Source organism: Protopterus annectens, chromosome 16.part0 (assembly GCF_019279795.1).
Source record: "Protopterus annectens isolate FY-2018-M chromosome 16.part0, PAN1.0, whole genome shotgun sequence".
Classification (NCBI taxonomy): Eukaryota; Metazoa; Chordata; order Ceratodontiformes; family Protopteridae; genus Protopterus; species Protopterus annectens.
Window position 1 is genome coordinate 231,305,967 of NC_056750.1, and position 17,791 is coordinate 231,323,757.

A 17,791-nucleotide genomic window follows, 5' to 3' on the forward strand; every position below is an offset into this window, starting at 1 on the left:
AATGAGACTGCTTAAGAAGGGATGTTTCAAAAAATGGTAGCATTAGAGGACAGAGAATGTAAGGAAAATCAGAGAGTTTCTACTGTCCCAGAGAAACTAGAAAGAACAACATTCTTTTTATAGATGACTCCATTTTAAGACCGACAGATGTGCCTGTAACCAGGGTGAGCAAGGAATGAGTGATGGTTAGTTGCTTATCTGGTGCCAGGACCTGTCAGATCACACATGTACTCTAGTCTTTGAAAACAAGTACAAGTATGACTCTGTCATACTTCATGAGGTGTCAATGACTTGAGGTGTACCCCCCTTGAATATATGAAGAGAGAGAGAGAGAGAAAGAAGAGAAAGATAGACATGATGGAATTGTCAGACTATGTGTCCCACGCAGTTATGTGCCTAGCATTGAGCAGCATTCTACCCTCTCCAAGGATGATGCCACAATATGAGCAAAAAATTATTGACTTAAATAACTGGCTTAGTTTTTGGTGACATTCAAGGTGGGTCCTATATTTGTCAGCCTCGGAGGTTATGATTGACAGACCATGTTGCTTCACCAGGGATGGCCTACATCTGTTTCCTCTAAGGTTTTGATTATTGGGGAAGACATTGTTCACCCCCATATTGCCTTTCTTAGGCAATGCCATCCTGATAAACCTACCAACATAATGAAACAATCAATGGAAAATATGAAGGTTTAACTGATCAATGCTAGGAACCAGAACAATAAACTCCTCGCCCTACAAGTCTTTCTCACCCTGGAAGACATTGACATCTGTGTAGTGACTGAGACATGGTTTAAACTAGCAGAGAGCACTCTGGCTGGACAGGACTATATTGTCTTGCCCCCCACTGCAAAGGAGGAGAAAAAAAGGTGGCAGTGTATCAGTCTACATTCAGAAGAGACTTGTGTCAAGACTGATAAAGAAACATGATGCATTAGAGCTTCTTCATGATAAAATAACCATCCAAAAGGTCCCATACCATATATTAGCTAGCTATAGACCTCCTCTATGACAAAAGAAAGCCACAGTGGCTATCTACAGGAACTAGAATCACTTAGTATTAAACCCAATACCATTTTCCTAGGATATCTAACCTAAGTATAGAATGTGAAACCTATACCACCATTAGTGCACAAGCACAGAGATTCCTGTTCTTTGTCAAATGAATGGCATATAACCGTGTACCCACTAGGGGGAATAACATTTTGGATCTTTTCCTAACTAATATGATAGCATCTTGCACCATCCCTTCCATATCTTTATTACTTGTTAGAGCTAACCATAAAGCAATCTCCTTTGAAATAAAACTATACCCAGAGATATCTTTCACCCATGGTACCTTTAGAAATTTCTTTGAGACAATCTGCATACTCTTAAGTGATACACTGGTAAGCTTCAAATCCCCATCAAATTCAGTTAACTTCACTGCTTACACAGAAATGTACACCAACACACTACACTAACATGTAAACAGCTGCATATATACAGCTGTACCCTGTAAGAACAAGTGCAGGGCAAAACATAGGAACAAACCCACATGGTGAAACCATAATATCAGCAAGCTTTATAACAAAAGGAAACACATTTCCACCAAAAGTAAGAAAAGATAATTCCAAGAATGTTAGAGCCTTTGTCATTGAAATAAGCACATAACTCAGGAGCTTAATAAAATCCACCAAAGACAAGTGTGAGGCTGAAATATCTAGCCAAGCCAAAGACAGTCCCCTAGATTTAATAAAATCTGTGTAGGCAAAGTGTAGTGCCTACATGAATGCTACCAGGTCCATATACATAGTTCCCTCTTGGCAGCATGCCATGCATATCAATCATGGTGCAGGGTTTGAATACATGGAAGGGCAAGCAAGCATTTTTCTTCGAAATACAAATTATGCAAATTATTTATAAATACTGGCCTGCTGCCCTCAGCTAAGCTCTCCTAAGCCCTGCTAAGCTCTGCTAATCACTGCATAAACACAATAATGGATAAAAATGTTTATGCACTGCTTGGCTCTGTTTAACTGGTTTGCTCACTGCTAAGCAATGTAAACATACAGGTTTTTGGGTTTTAGCACTACTCGGCTCAGCTGCTCTAGTTTTCTCTCTGCTAAGTGACACACCGCATTTTTAAATATTACCCAATGGCATGAAACTGGTATCCCCCGCACAGGTAAGCAGTGTTGTCACCACTATGACAACCTGAACAGACATAAGAGGGACACCTGGGTCCAAGAATTTCGGGCAGAGGATGTCCTACATATATGTAAGTGCTTTCACCTCTGTGCCACCAACATCTAATCTGAATGTCTGCTAAACTGGTATGCATAATGGTGTTCTTCTCTAGCAACAGCAGCAGAAGAGAGGGCTCACAACATTGAGATGGGCGCTTGGCCAGGTTATGCCATGAGTGTGGTGAGTACAGATGTATTTTGCTATCTATAGTCAAATAAGCAAGACAGAGTAAAGTGTTAACTGCGATTAGGTATATACAGTAAAGATTGTATTGCAATGAATGTGGACTTCCTGCTGTACTGCAATAAATGCATACTGCCAACTGTAGTGCCATGAGCAGGGAAGACTAAAGCATTAACCGTAATAAAGTATATGCAATAAAGTTTGTAGTGCAATAACTGTGGAATTGCAACTGTATTGCAACACCTGCATAATGACAACTGTTGTGCAATAAAAGCTTGAAACTATACCAGTAACTGCATGAAGGTATCTCTAATAAAGTCTGTTGTGCTATAAGTGTGGAATTAGGGCTGTTTTACAAGAAATCAATTATGACAACTGTCCTGCAATAAAAACACAAAATACCAGTACCTGCATGAAGGTATATCTAATAAAGTCTGTTGCGCAGAAAGTGTAGATTCAGAGCTGTTTTTTAAGAAATTAATTATGACAAATGTTCTGCAACAACATATGAACCAGTAGCAAAAACACCAAGGTAAACTGTGTACATCAGGATTGTCTTGTTTTTACCATTGCATGTCTGTATGCATTCAGGCTGTAAGGTACAGTGCTGCAGTCAGGTGTAACAGTGTAATAGTTGCAGACTGCAAATAATAACCCATAATCAGATATTGTTTGTTGACTTCACAGATATTTCAACACACTAACAATGTATTGTGTATACCTGCATTCCATGTAGTAATGTATAGGTTTCCTAGCATCTGTGTCATACTTGAATTTCATGCACGTGTGTTCAACTGTCACTGCAGTCTAGTATAAAACTGTACTACTATTACCTGTTCATACATTGATTCCAGGTGAGCTTTAGGCAAATATCAGTCAATCAGTAATCAGCAGTGACTCATATGCTCAGTTTGATAAATGCTCTGTATGAATTACATGTTGCCACACACAGACCAGGGTTTGGATCCAGTGCTATGTAGCACTAAATATTACAGTATCAGTCACGTAATGTTTACAGAGTTTCCACAGGAACTACAGGGAAATGGGTGAGGTAGCCCATATTATAAGTACATAATTGCATGTTTAGATGCCACAGAGTGTTACAATCATTACCAGGAATATGAAAATACAGCATAAATTAAGGAAATAAGTATAATAATAATAAAATAAAATAAAATAAAGAAACAAAATGTGTAATCTTTGGCATGGCTTTATGCCTGGAGTGTCTGTCAAAGGTTGCTGCAGTCAGTTAAACATTCAGTGGAGATGTCCTCTGCAGTCACTGCTATTGGTTTCTATCCCCATGCCTGCCAAGCAAGGCATAATAGTTATTTACTCTCTGTACTGTACACATACATGTCTCTCAAGTGTTACGCTGCCGTGCAATGTCTCCACAGAAAAAAAATGCAGCAGAGCACTAGAGTCCAGCACCGTAAATTCCAAAGATAATATCCAGAAAAAAAAAAACCCAGGGTGGATACCACATAGAGTAACATACAAGAACCACTTTTAATAAAAAACAAAAGCAGGTAAGCGCTTTCAGTAAAAATCTTCTTCAGATCTTAAAACATTGCATAGCAAAGCCACATTTAAATAGCTAACTACCAATGAAAACTTACAAATCAAGTGATGTTTCTTTAACACAAGTTTAATAGGAAGCTGAGCATTTAATCCTGGCAACTAACAGTCTGCAAAACCATAAATATGTGGTGTCTGCACTGGTTTTATTTTCTGTCACATAATGTAATTACTAGTGCATAATCCCTCTTTCACAGATTTATAATCAACATGATTATGTAAATAGCAAAGTATCACTACATCAGCTTACAGCACACTTTGGTAGTTATATAGGTCCACCTGATGTGCAAGTGTTCTGTGTAACTGTATACCTGTGGTTGTTACTGCTTGGTCCATACTGTCCCATATGGAGAGCTTGATAGGTATGTATGTGGTACAACAGCTATAGGGCACTTTTACACATAAAGACAAGACAGACCTGTAGAGTAGCAGTACTGTTGTCAACTATAGAGCCTATATGTTATTAATGGACTGTATTTCTCTCTCTCCCCACCCCTTAGCTTCATATATTTATTATTGTTATTCATTGATTATGGTTTAATATTAACATATGTTGTTACATTAAACTTTATTTTGGGGCATATGTTTCATTATTATTTTATATATTGCAGTGGTTGCATATTAACATATCTTGTTGAATTACCTATTTTGTTGGCCTTATGCTGTAACTATTACTGGCATGCTGTTAATATACTGACTGTTCTGTTATTTATTGTTGTGTTTCACATAATATGCATTGATATATAATGGTGTTATTTCCAATGGTCTGGCATGCTGTTATTACTAACAGTTGTTTTGTTCATAACTAACCTATACATACTGCTATACCTCCATCACCACAGCATGACAGGGTAGGATGGTTCCTGTTGATCTGCTTACCCTACCTCAGCTGGACATGGAACAGGGTACTGGCACATCTGGGACCCAAGCCGGTGGTGCCCCCTCCACTGGCCCTGCCCCAACTTCTGGTGGAGCCTCCTCAGGGGACAGGGCTTGGCCCCCCCAGGAAGTGGTGGTGGAAAGGCAGTAGTCACCCAAGATCAACAATTGGCCATGGTGCGCAGGATTGTGCATACCAGCTTTGAACATCACCTGCACCAGACTGAGAGTACACTGGACAATCTCATGGGGCCAACTGGCCCTGGTGCCTAGCCTCCACCCTAGCCACGTTTGGGGTAGTGAAGCAGCAGTGCCAACTGCCCATGTGTGAGAATGTCAGTCATGCTGCTGCCATCTGGAGGCACATGCATCTCAGCTTCCACAACACCCTCCCAATCCAAGGTGTTTACCTCCCTCATGTGTCACACACTGACCCTGTATGCTCTTTTGTCTGCCTGCAATTGCATCCTCTCCTACCCATCTTACATCCCCACACATACCTATATCCCTTTCCCAACATTCCACTCCCTTCTTATAAAAAAAAAAAAAAAAAAAAAAAAGGCATCTGCCCCACAAAAAAATATTTTCCCATACAAAGTTCTCCATTTCGCACACGTGTCCACTGGACAAAATTAATTTGGTCCAACTGGCTTGGCAACACATTTATGTTGAGCTCACCCCTCTCTCTGGGGTTTGAGAGTCCCAGTTCATCCACAAAATCTGTCAAAATGCACAGCTGTTGTACAAGAAAAGGAAAGTCATGGTTCTTTCCTACACCCTGACACAGACTGACCATGCCTCCCAACCACCTATAATAGGTGATCTTGACACAATCATACATAAAGGGGGTAAAGGCCCAGAGATAAGGGCATGTTTCACTGTTTGCCCCTATAAAAATAGTAAGTTGCTAGAAAAGCAGCTACTGCATTAACATGCATATTCTGATGGGTATGAAGTGTGACACTTACATGTCTCTCTCTCCTTACTGACCTCAGCCCACAATGTTGGCCAGTGAACTGTCAGATGACCACACTGTCATGGGATACTGACCAAACATATGAGGCAAAAGTGTGGACATATGTCACACATCTCTACAGTGGTTAGTATTTGTGCTTGCCCTCTGTGATGCTGTAGTCTTCACATCTCAGTAATGCCCAACTCAAAAACTAAAAAAGAGGCCAAGGCCTATATGAAGGCCTCATATATTGCACTGTGGCGCTATGTCATTGGTTAATGATAGTGCAATTCAGCTGTTTGGGATGCAATTAGCAATCCCGAGCCACAATTACTTGTTAACTCATTCACTCCAATGGAGCTCAGGAAGTTTGCACTGTAACTTCCAAGAGGCGGAGTCTAAGCCCTTTGACAGAATCAAATTATGTCCTCACATTTCAATCAAATGTTCATATCTCTGGAACCATAGAGGTTATAAAAGAAGTACATAATAAAATACCACTAAGACCGGTTGCAGAAACATATTAGGGACATAAAAAATAAAAAATTAGAGAGTCCCCTTGGGAGTCATTTTTTGACAGCGCACAACTCTAACCCTGATTCTCTTTGGGATTGTGTCTTAGAAAAATTGCAAGTTGGCATAGGTGAATGTGTGTCTTTAAAAAACAAACTCTTAAAAAAAGAAACCCTGTTGATTTTAAAGTATGGTACTTTGGAGCCTCAGGGACTCAACAAAGAATGTAATTAGAAGTATATGATTTGAATTTATGCTTAATTGATTAATTATTTTGTGCAATATGCTGTATATAAGCAAATAGTATTTTGTAGTGTTTTTACTCTTGGAAGGCTGTGTAAGCCGAGATGCTAAGTGTTTCATTAAATTCTCTTACTTCTTGGATCGGTGGTCTTGGTGGTATTTTATTTATTTTTTTTATTTTTTTTTGTTTTTTTTTAGTTGTATTTGCTATAAAAGAAGTACAGCTGGCAAACTCTGCAGCACAAACTATTTTTATAGTGGTAGTATTCTTTAGGTTCTAGATATTAAACTGAATTTTATAAGTCACAGTAAACACAGTAACTATTACATTTGTAATATTTTGTAGACAACTTACAATATCTCAGCAACCACTCAAGTTACACACATATGGACAGCTTTCATATGAGGCTAAGCAGTTCTGTCTGTGTTATGTGGTTGTTGAGATATTTAGAAAAATGTGACAGCTATAGCTATATTCATTAATATCATAAAAACAACAGTTAATAACTATTTAACTGCACTAGACAGAGATCAAATATTAATGCAATCCAGTTTGCCATTGTATAAGCTTTAAGATGAAATATTTTAAAACATTGTATAGAGCGTACTTTTGGAATGATTGATGCAAATATGACCAAGCAATATTTGATGCTTATATGCACCTGGAGGCCTCACCTGGATGTAATGAGTTAATGAGTATTACCTTCATAAGGCAGGCAACTACTTATGGGGAACAGGTCTGTATGTGGATTTACTCACATAGACAGCAAATGTGCAAAGCATTTGCAGAGGAACACTTCAAAAAAAGGAATACATCACTCTGCCAGGTATATACTAGATTTCCCCATAAAACGGGATGAGGATGGGTGGATGGAGGTATAGGGAATAGGGATTAAAAATGTAGGCTTGTATTAGATCTATGATATTGACATGTCAGTGATACTTTGCTGTCCAACACCTACAGGCATGCCTCTCAACTGTCCCTGCTTTGAATCACATCTCTGCTCTGTCCCTGTCAATCCCTCCTACAACGGTCGCCTATTATAGTAAAGATAGTCAATTACACGTAAGACATAGTGACACTAAGGAAGAATGTACACTCCTGTAACATCAAAAAATGTACAGTAATTCACCTCCTCTCGGTCTGTCAATGTCACACATAAATAGTACTAACATTGTAAAAGTGTCCCTGCTGTACTCTGGCTAAGTCCCTGTTTTCTGGACATTCGTCCCTGTCTAGTTGAGAGATAAGCCTAATATACCTCACAACCTCCTACAGTAAGAAATCTGGACAAAGCCATAATTAATGGGGGGACAAAGGCCTAAACTCAGCCAAATGCAGCTCAACTCAAACTCAAACCATAGTCAGCTGTCAACTGTTTGGCACAGCCTAGGCCTCTGGCACCCCAATACCATACTCTGTGCATGTGATGATACCTGTGTCACATCCCTGCCATCAGTGCAGGGACCTGAACATGTGTCTGATGCACAGGGTGCCTATATTACTTTACATGTGTTTGTGCAGTCCAGTGAAGTAGTGTTATGCCATGGCAGTTGTTGTGGGCTACGACAGGTGCTCTATGCTGGCATGTGTCTTAATTACACATCAAATGTTATGTATCTTTCTTGCCTGTTGGTACACTGGTGGTAGTGTTACAGAATGACAGGTGTGTCACGGACCTGTGTATATTTGTGTCCGAGAAGTCTGAGCGGTTCAACTATGGACACATGTCGGCAATACAGCGGCACAGGATGGCAAGGCAGTACAGCAGAAATATGGCCTCAGCAAGGTATGTCAGTATATGTGCATGGCTCCCTAGGTGCATATGTGTAGAACAATGTGTCAGTGGCAATGGGGACAGTCAGCATCATCATACTTTCATACTCTGTGACAGGGTCTGCTACCTTTGATACGTGTCACCTGGGTATGCTGCACATACAAATCTAGATGGTGGCGGACATCAATTTTGCTTATGTAGATGAGGGCAATTTAGGGCAAACGGCTAGTCACAGGGCCATAAAATGCATAATCAATGCACAGAGATAGGCTGGATGGCCCTGTTTCTAGTGCTGCAAGGTGATATGTTTATACACACACACACAAGTTGGATGCTATGAGATTAGAATCCCTACCTATCTCATAATATGCAGTATAGTTTGCAGTATTTATCACATGCGCCATGAAGTTTCTCTGACATCAGAGTGTCATTCAGCACTAATAAGGTGGATGACATCAGCAGGCCTTGTAAAGGAGGCCAATGATGAGGCCATCAGCTAGTCACAGGGCCTTAAAATGCATAACCACTGCACGGAGATATGCCAGATGAGCATGTCTGTAGTGTAGCAAGGGGATATATGTACATACACAGAAGTTGGATGATGAGAGAGTAGAACCCCTACCTATCTACTGTTGCATACTACAACTTGCATTACTTATCACATGTGCTACAGAGTTTATCTGTTATTAAATTATCAGCCAGCAGTATTAAGGTGGATAACAGCAGGCCTTCTAAAACAGGCCAATGTTGAGGACAGCAGCTAGTTACAGGGCCATACAATGCATACCATTGCATGGAGATATCCCATATGGGCACATCCATACTGCTGTGAGGGGATATATTGATACACACACGTTACAGGGCCATACAATGCATACCATTGCATGGAGATAGCTCATATGGGCATGTCCATACTGCTGTGAGGGGATATATTGATACACACACACACACACACACACACACACACACACACACACACACACACACACACACACACACACACACACACAGATATATGATGTGAGATTAGAACTCCTTCCTATCTAATATTACACACTACAGCTCACAGTACTTATTGCATGCACCACATGTTATATGTGTTGTATAAGGTGATGCAAGCACAGTACTTGTAGATTACACAAATTAGCCTTGTGTTAGACAGCATGTGTGGTCTACAGAGTGATATTGCTTGGTACTGTTATTGTATGCAATGTCATATGGGTGGGATACCTGGTAATATCCTTGCTATATGTGTACACTTACCTGTCTGGCTATATCTGGCTGTTTGCAGTTTGATAGGTAGACATGTGGCCAGGGACAATATGGCCTGTCTAAGGCATGTGTTGCACCCATTGTAAATTACACCACCTGCGTACATTTGTCAGTCAGCAGGGTGACAGTCTGCAGGCACGAAGTCTGTGGTTGAGTGGATTATGTACTGTTGTGGCCTTGGTCTGGTTCCATTGGACAATTGTTGTGATGTGTAGGTGCAGATAACCCCAGCATTCCAGGATATGTGGGGACATTCATACATCCCTACCCATATCCATATAAATGTGTATAACAGAGATGTCTCCTTAAATGTGTGTGCACGTTATGTAAATGTGTTATGTAGATATATGTGGGAAGTCTATGCATCATGGTACTTTATATAGCTATATGTACCTTCTGTTATGATATATATATATATATATATATATATATATATATATATATATATATATTTATATATATGTATACACTGATAGAGACACTAATCAAGCTTGAGGGGGAGGGGATAGGGCGAGACAGATATGTATACGTAGCTGTATGTATGTACAGACATATTTTCAAATAGGAGGTCTTTGGACAGTAGAGGCAAGAGACTTGGGCTCAAGTTAGCTAAGTGTAGGAGCACACCCAGTATGATTGTCAGTACTGACAAGGTGATGTCAGGCCAGAGCTACCTGTACTCCAGGCTGGGAGTATGTGTGCTACAGGCCATTGGTTGCTGCACCTATTACCACAGTACTGTAGTTCCCTGATACTGTCTAAGGCATTCCCTGGCTGTTTGCAGACTTTAATATGGGACTCATACCTCATAACTGTACACAGCTTCACAGACTGTCCAGAAGTTTGTCACATAGTTTTGATCTGTTTCACATGACATTTTGGTTTCTGGAAAATTAGTGGCAAAGCAGTGAAGATTGACGTCAATAATTAATGACAGACATTTGAGTTTCAGACTCCATACACATCAATGCTAATGCAAGACCTGTTATTCTATCGACATTCTACATTGCTAGGTGCAACTATTTAAAACCTGTCCCTAGTTGTGGGCCTTGGTCCCACTTTTATTCATGGCTTTGGCTGGATTTCCTACTCTAAGATGTTGAGAGGTATTATGTGACTGGGGTACATGATGTAACACCACACACAGGGTAACAGTCTGCATACTTCTCCCTGTACATATTTTTGCAGAATGTCCAGCATTTTGCCCCATATGTCTGCTGTGTTTTCCAGTACTATACTGTAAACAGTGGTCATTGACTTATTGTAACTACTGACACACTTCAATGATGGCGTTTATATCCTGCAGCTAATCTGATCTGTTGCAGCCTGTTGTTATACTAGCCACCTGCTAGGTTACTTAGACCTTGTATAATGTCTGTCTGTAGATATGGCCCTTTCTGCCCACATTCACTCTGGCTTTGTCCAGCTTTCTTGCAATAACAGATTAAGGGGTTATGTCAGCCTGTAGGAATACCACCACATGAGTACCTGACATGCAAAAGACATCAGATGCTGCCAGATTCGAACTATCAGCGCTATCGCCCACCCTACTGTCCCTGGCCCAGTGAGCCACATCCACAGCCAGACAGAGAGGTTTCATTTCTCACAGTATCAACAACATACAGAAAGTGTCTGGTCTGTTGGTATGTCATTGCAGACTTACTGTTACAGCAGTTGTATGGGGACACTGATGTGTTTTGGGTGGGGGGGGGGGGGCAACCAGCATATGCTCTGCTGACATAGACAGTTGTGCAACTCTCCTGTGACCCCACTGTTTGGCATCTCCCTGGAATAATGTTGTGGAGTTTACAGCCATGAGGCCTAGTGGATATTATGGGGCACATACTAGTGAATAGAGTACCTGTTGTCCCAAGAGGCTGTTAGATCTGTACAAGTAGCCCAGTAGCCCACTATAGATCTCTGCAAGTAGCCCAGTAGCATACTATATATAGCCCACTATATTCCCTTGCATATATGTGGCAGCTGTATACATATGCTACCTTACTGTAGTACCCCTTACAAGTGGTGTATAGGAGAGTGACAGTTTGCAAATGCAGCATTTGACAGACCTGTAGTTCAGGGATAACTCTGTCTGATGCATGCAGTCCACAGCCAATACATGGTGAGGTACAGGCTATGTGGTCTGGCTGGCATCATTTTTGCTAATATGTATGCGAGTCAGAGTAAGGTGTCAGTCCTTAGGGCCCTAGGTTGTCAGTGCATTTGTTATGTGTTGTCTCCTACCAAGGCCAGGGCATATTGGGCACGTCTATGTTAGCCTACAGGGACAGCCTCAGGGGGTTCCTCCTCAGAGTCCCTCTGTGGGTGCAGCTGCAGTGACCTAGTCACTGGTGGGTGGCTGTGTATCCCTTCCCTTTGCTGATCCTGCTGCAGTTGTTTCCACAGGATCATATTCTGTAGCATGGCACATACTGCGAACATCTGTGCACATGTGGCTGGACAGTACTGCAGGACTTCACCAGATATACTGAGGCACCAAAACTGTGACTTCAGCAGCCCAAACACTTGCACTATGATGTTCCCAGTTTATGCCTCATTATGGCATTCCTCGGTGGGCGTGTGTGCATTTCTGATGGGTGTCATCATCCACAGTTCCAGTGTGCAGCAATATCCCCAAGTAAATGGCCATGTGAGAACCCCCCCCCCCCTGCAAACATCTGGTACAGCTGTGATGCATGCCAGATATGGGAGTCGTGATAACTGCCAAGGCTGCCAGCAAACACATTCATGATAATGCCCTGGGCATTGCACAGAACCTGGCAGTTGATGGAGTGGTACCCCTTGAGGTTGAGGTAGATTCTACCCTCTTCACCTGGTGGTGCCTTGATGTGTACATGAGTGCAATCTATGGCACCCAGTACCTCAATGTAGTGTGCTACAAAGAAGAGTAGAAGAGTTGCATACTGCTGGCCCTCTCCTCAGGGGTGTGGGGAAAATAAATGTGCTCACTGGCATGTGGTAGCATGGTATCCAGGATCTGGTGAAGTACCCTTGAAGCAGATGGCTGTGAGACCCACATCCTGTCCCCAGTTGTTCTTTGGAAAGTACCTATAGCTAGTATCCTAAGGGCTACACATACCTTTGTTTCCACTGGGATGGGTTCCCCTCTGTTGGCTCTGGGTATGAGTTGAGGTCAGCAGAGCTCAGTGAGTTCTTGTAGTATGTCCCTGTCCACCCTGTAGCGCTCTACAATCTCCATCTCATGTAGTTGCTGGTAGGTTACCCTGGGCCTGAATACTCTTCTCCTCCTCAGTCTGGGCCTATTGTCAGCATCATAATCCTCACTGACCTCACCCTGTAGTGCATACAGATGTAGCAGTGCAGCAGCAGCCCCTATCATTTTGTCTGTTAAAATTCCCAAGTGTGTACTCCAATGGTGCAGAGTATGTGGGAAAAATCAGATTGAAGGGTTTATACATACTTTATACTGTTGTGCTGCAGATGCTTCTCAGTCTAGACCTATGGTCATCAGCTGCTGCACTAACCTCAGCATCTAGCACATACATATGTAGCAGACCTGCAGCAGCCCCTAGCATTCTCTCAGTTAAAATTCAAAAGTCTGTACTCAACTGGTGCAGACTATGGTGGAAAATCAGATTGTAGGGTGTATGCAACCTTTATAGTGCTCTGCTCTAGGTGTAGCTGTGTGGTTGGCTACCTATGATGCATTCCACCTGCCAAGTGCATCGTTAAGGGGTTTAATGGCCCTACTTTTAGTGAAACAGACCTCATCAGTAATTAATATATCATTGGCTTTCTCAGTCAATTTTTTTTTGACAGCCTTCCTTGCTGAGCACTGAGGCATGCCTGGCAAACCCGCACCACAAAGATAAACAAAGCTTAGCAGTCAGTAGACACACCCCCATGGAAAGTTACAGTCAGCATGGCGGCATGCTGTGCAAACACTTACAAACATGATAAAACACATGCCTCAGAGGTAAATACAGCTAGGATTCAGTGTACATGCCCTCCTGCTCAGCTCAGTGGCATGTCATGCAAACAGGTTCCATTGAGCTCCAATGAGCTTAAAAGTACAGTTTTGTACCTACCATAAATGTAGATGTTCGAAGATCCACATTGCTGCAGTCCTTACACTTGGGTAGTCCGCTGTCCTCGGTCGGCCCGAATATCAAAGTATTAGGCTGACGTCGGTCAAGGCGCACAAGACTGACATCAGAACGTCAGGGTATAAATGCGCATGACCGACGTCATATCCTCAGTCTTTTCTTGCCCCAGATGTCAGAAGACCCTAAAAAGGAAAGGTCAAAACCAAAAGACAGCAAAAAACAACCAACCACCCTTGCACTAATCATATGTACAATATATACAATATCCACAATATTTACAACCCAAACCACACAACCGCCTCTAACTACAGAGGGGAAGGAGGGAGGGTAAATTGGACTGCAGCAATGTGGATCTTCGAACATCTACATTTATGGTAGGTACAAAACTGTACTATGTTCTTCATCTCACATTGCTGCAGTCCTTACACTTGGGTAGAATCCCAAAGCAGAGGTAAGGGAGGATGGCAAAACTATAAAGCAGTAGGAGCTGCCAAAATGCCCTGTAAAATTGCAGTGGCAAAACCAGCCCTAGATTTAGAGTAAAGCGGAAGGTGGTAATGCTTAGAGAAAGTATGCACTGAACTCCAAGTAGCTGCCTCCAAAATATCTTTAGTTGCCACCCCCCTTAAAAAAGCTGTAGAAGTGGCAGTAGCCCTAGTGGAATGAGGCCTAATCCCAGCTGGGATCTCCTTACCATGATGGGAATAACAGAAAGCAATACAAAACCCCAACTATCTGCGTACACTTTCCTTGTACTAGGCCTTCTGGCCTCCAAAATAACATTCAAAACTTGCTGTGGCAGCTGAGACCCTCCAGGGTTTAAAACAGAATATGCCAGGCTGTTAGGTGAAGAGAGTGAAGTTTGACATTGAGTAAATGACTGTTCTCCTGAGACAGCAGGTGTGGAATTGAAGGCAAAGGCCATGGAGGCTCCCGTACCAGACTTCTCAGTAATGGGTACCAGTGCTGTCGAGGCCAATCTGGAGCTATTAAAATCATCTTTGGTTTGTCCTGTCTGACCTTTAGGAGTACCTTTGGGAGGAGAGGCAGAGCTGGAAAGGCATACACATGAAGATTGCTTCAATTGAAAGAAAGAGCATCCACTTTCCAAGCTGTGGGATGAAACCTTTTTGTGCAAAACTTTGGCAGCTGGTAGTTTAGTGGAGAAGCAAACAGATCTATGTCTGGAGTTCCCCATGACACTGTCAATTTCTGAAATACATGAGGATCCAATTTCCACTCGTGGGGATCCATAATCCGTCTGCTCAACACATCTGCTAAGGAGTTCTGTGCTCCCGGCAGAAACCTTGCCTGAAGATTTAGCTGTAAACTGAGAGCAGTCTCCCACAAAATCATTGCTTGTCTGCATAGAGGATAAGAATGTGTTCCCCCTTGCTTGTTGATGTACCACATGACAGTTGTGTTGTCTGTTAAAATCAACACCTGCCCTGGAAGAAGTAAATCTTTGAAAGCCATTAATGCAAATTGGACTGCTAACATCTCCTTCAAGTTGATATGTAGATGTTGTAGTCTGGCAGGCCACGTGTCTTGTATCCACTTTCCATTTAGATGAGCTCCCCAAGCTTTGTTTGAGGCATCTGTCGTTAGAATCTGACTCGCCTCTGGCCGGGTCACAGAGAGTCCCTTGTTTAGGTGACATTCCTGAGCCCACCACAAAAATTCCTTTTGAATGCAAGGTATTATCTGAATGACAGTGTCCAAATCTTGGCAGTGCTGTGTCCATACATTTTTGAGATACCATTGTAGCTTCCTCATATGCAGTTTGGCATTGGGAAGCACCAGAATACAAGATGCCATGAACCCCAAGGCTTGAAGGACTGTCCTTGCAGTCAGCCTGGACTGATGAGACAATTGATGGAAGTAAAGGGAAAGATTCTTTTGTTTGTCCGGGGTCAAAAAGGTCATCTGGGATGCTGTATTCAGTCTCACACCCAGAAAGCACATGTCCTGAGAGGGTACTAGACTGGACTTTATTTCGTTCACAGAATACCCCAGGCATCTTAGCACTGCTATCACATATTGCAAAAGATGAAGAAGTTTGTCCCTTCCTTGAGCCAGAATCAGGCAATCGTCCAAATAAGGATAGATCTGAATTCCTTTTAGCCTGAAGAAAGCTATTACTGGAGCCAGAACCTTCGTGAACACTCTGGGCGCAGTAGATAAGCCAAAGGGCAATGCAGAGAACTGATAATGAGAAGTCCCAGCCCGGAAACGCAGATACTTCCTGCAACTTAGCCTGATAGGAACATGAAGGTAAGCCTCCTTGAGATCCAGAGTCACCATCCAGTGGCCTTTGCCCAGCAGAGGTAAAAGCTGTTGTAACGTCAACATTTTGAACTTGGGAATGTCCAGATAAGTGTTGAGGATAGATAAATCCAAAATTGGTCTCCACGTGTTCCCCTTCTTTGGTACTAGGAACAAGCGAGAATAAAATCCTAGGCCCACTTCTGGCAGAGGGACCGGCTGTATGGCCCCTATTTGAAGCAGCAGAGAAATTTGTTTGTGAGCCTCTATTCTTTGCTGAGGAGGAACATCTGGCATGCCTTTGAAAGGAGGCAAGGTATGGAAATAAAACTTGTAACCTTGGTGTATGATATCCAATACCCATCTGTCTTGGGTAATTAAACTCCAATTTTCCTTGAAAAGTGCCAACCTTCCTCCCAAAGGTGCTGCCAGACAAGAAGGCTCTGGCAGCTGAAAAGGTAGGTCATTGGGCCTGTTTACAAAAGGACTGGCCCCTGCCCTCACCAAGACTGTGCAGGTGAACTCCCTGTTCTAGGTCTGAAAGAGCCCTGAGCTCTGCCCCTACCACGTCTAGATCTACCCCTAGACTGTGAATCATAAGAAGGGTATGTCCACCCCTTAGCAGGCCAATTCCTACTAAATTTCGGAGGCTGAACTTGCAAAAAATCTTTAACAGTCTGCATAGACTTAGCCTTGTCTTCCATTTTCTTTAAGACTGCTTCCACAGGTGAACCAAACAACACATCAGACTGTAAAGGAGCATCTAAAATCCTTGTCTTAACATGGTCAGATAAATTCTGATCCCTCAGCCAGGCGTGCCTGCGAAGAACTGACCCAGTGGCAGCCACCCTAGAGGAGGCCTGTACAGCATCAAAACCACATTGTAAAGAGTGCTTACCCACCTGTTCAGAAACATGTACCAAATCTTGTAATTCTTTACACTCAATACCTTCCGCCAGAGCATCAACCTTAGACTTCAATTGAGAAAGAAGATAGTTTTGATATTTCAACATGTGAAACTGGCAATTCAAAGCCCTCATAGCTAAGGTGGAAGAAGTATAGACTTTCTTTCCCCATCTATCCAAAGCCCTGGCCTCTTTATCTGGAGGAACCGGATTTTTTACAACAGAGGCCTTGACACCCTTAGGTCCCTGACTAACAGTCTCTGGGTCCACCCTAGGACTCTTATAAAGATATTTATGAGCTTCAGGCACCCTGTAATACCTGTCCGGTTTAACAGGAGCAGGAGGCAAAGAATCAGGATTAAGTGAAGCCTCTGCAAACACATCTTCCACAACATCCAGAACAGGTGGTATAGCCAAAGGCCTATGCTGGGGTAAAAGCAAAATTCCCTAAGCCTTTTCCTGGAATCAGAGAAGTCCTGACCTTCCCACTTAAAATGTTCCCTCATGGAATGAAGAGTCTCTGAAAAAGAAAAATCCTCTGGAGGGGAAGCAGAAGGAGTAGAATCATCCACATCAGAATCAGAATAAGGAGAATACTCCTGCAAGTCTTCAGCCAAAGACTCTGAAACATCCGAAGCCTGCTCAAAACTCCCCAACTCTGGTTCCACCCTAGGCCTCTTATCAGGAGGGGGCAAAGAACCTCTAATCAAAGTAATTAAATCTTCTGCCATTTTAAGCATGTGCTTCTTGGGCACAGATCCTGAAGAACTAGGAGTGACACCAACAGAAGCTAAACCTGGCCTGCCTCTGGGAGAAGCCTTAGAAACAGAAGGAGAGGGCCTAACCACCCTAGGAAGGGAGGGGAGTACAGTAACCTGAGAAGCCCCTTCAGCCTGACCTG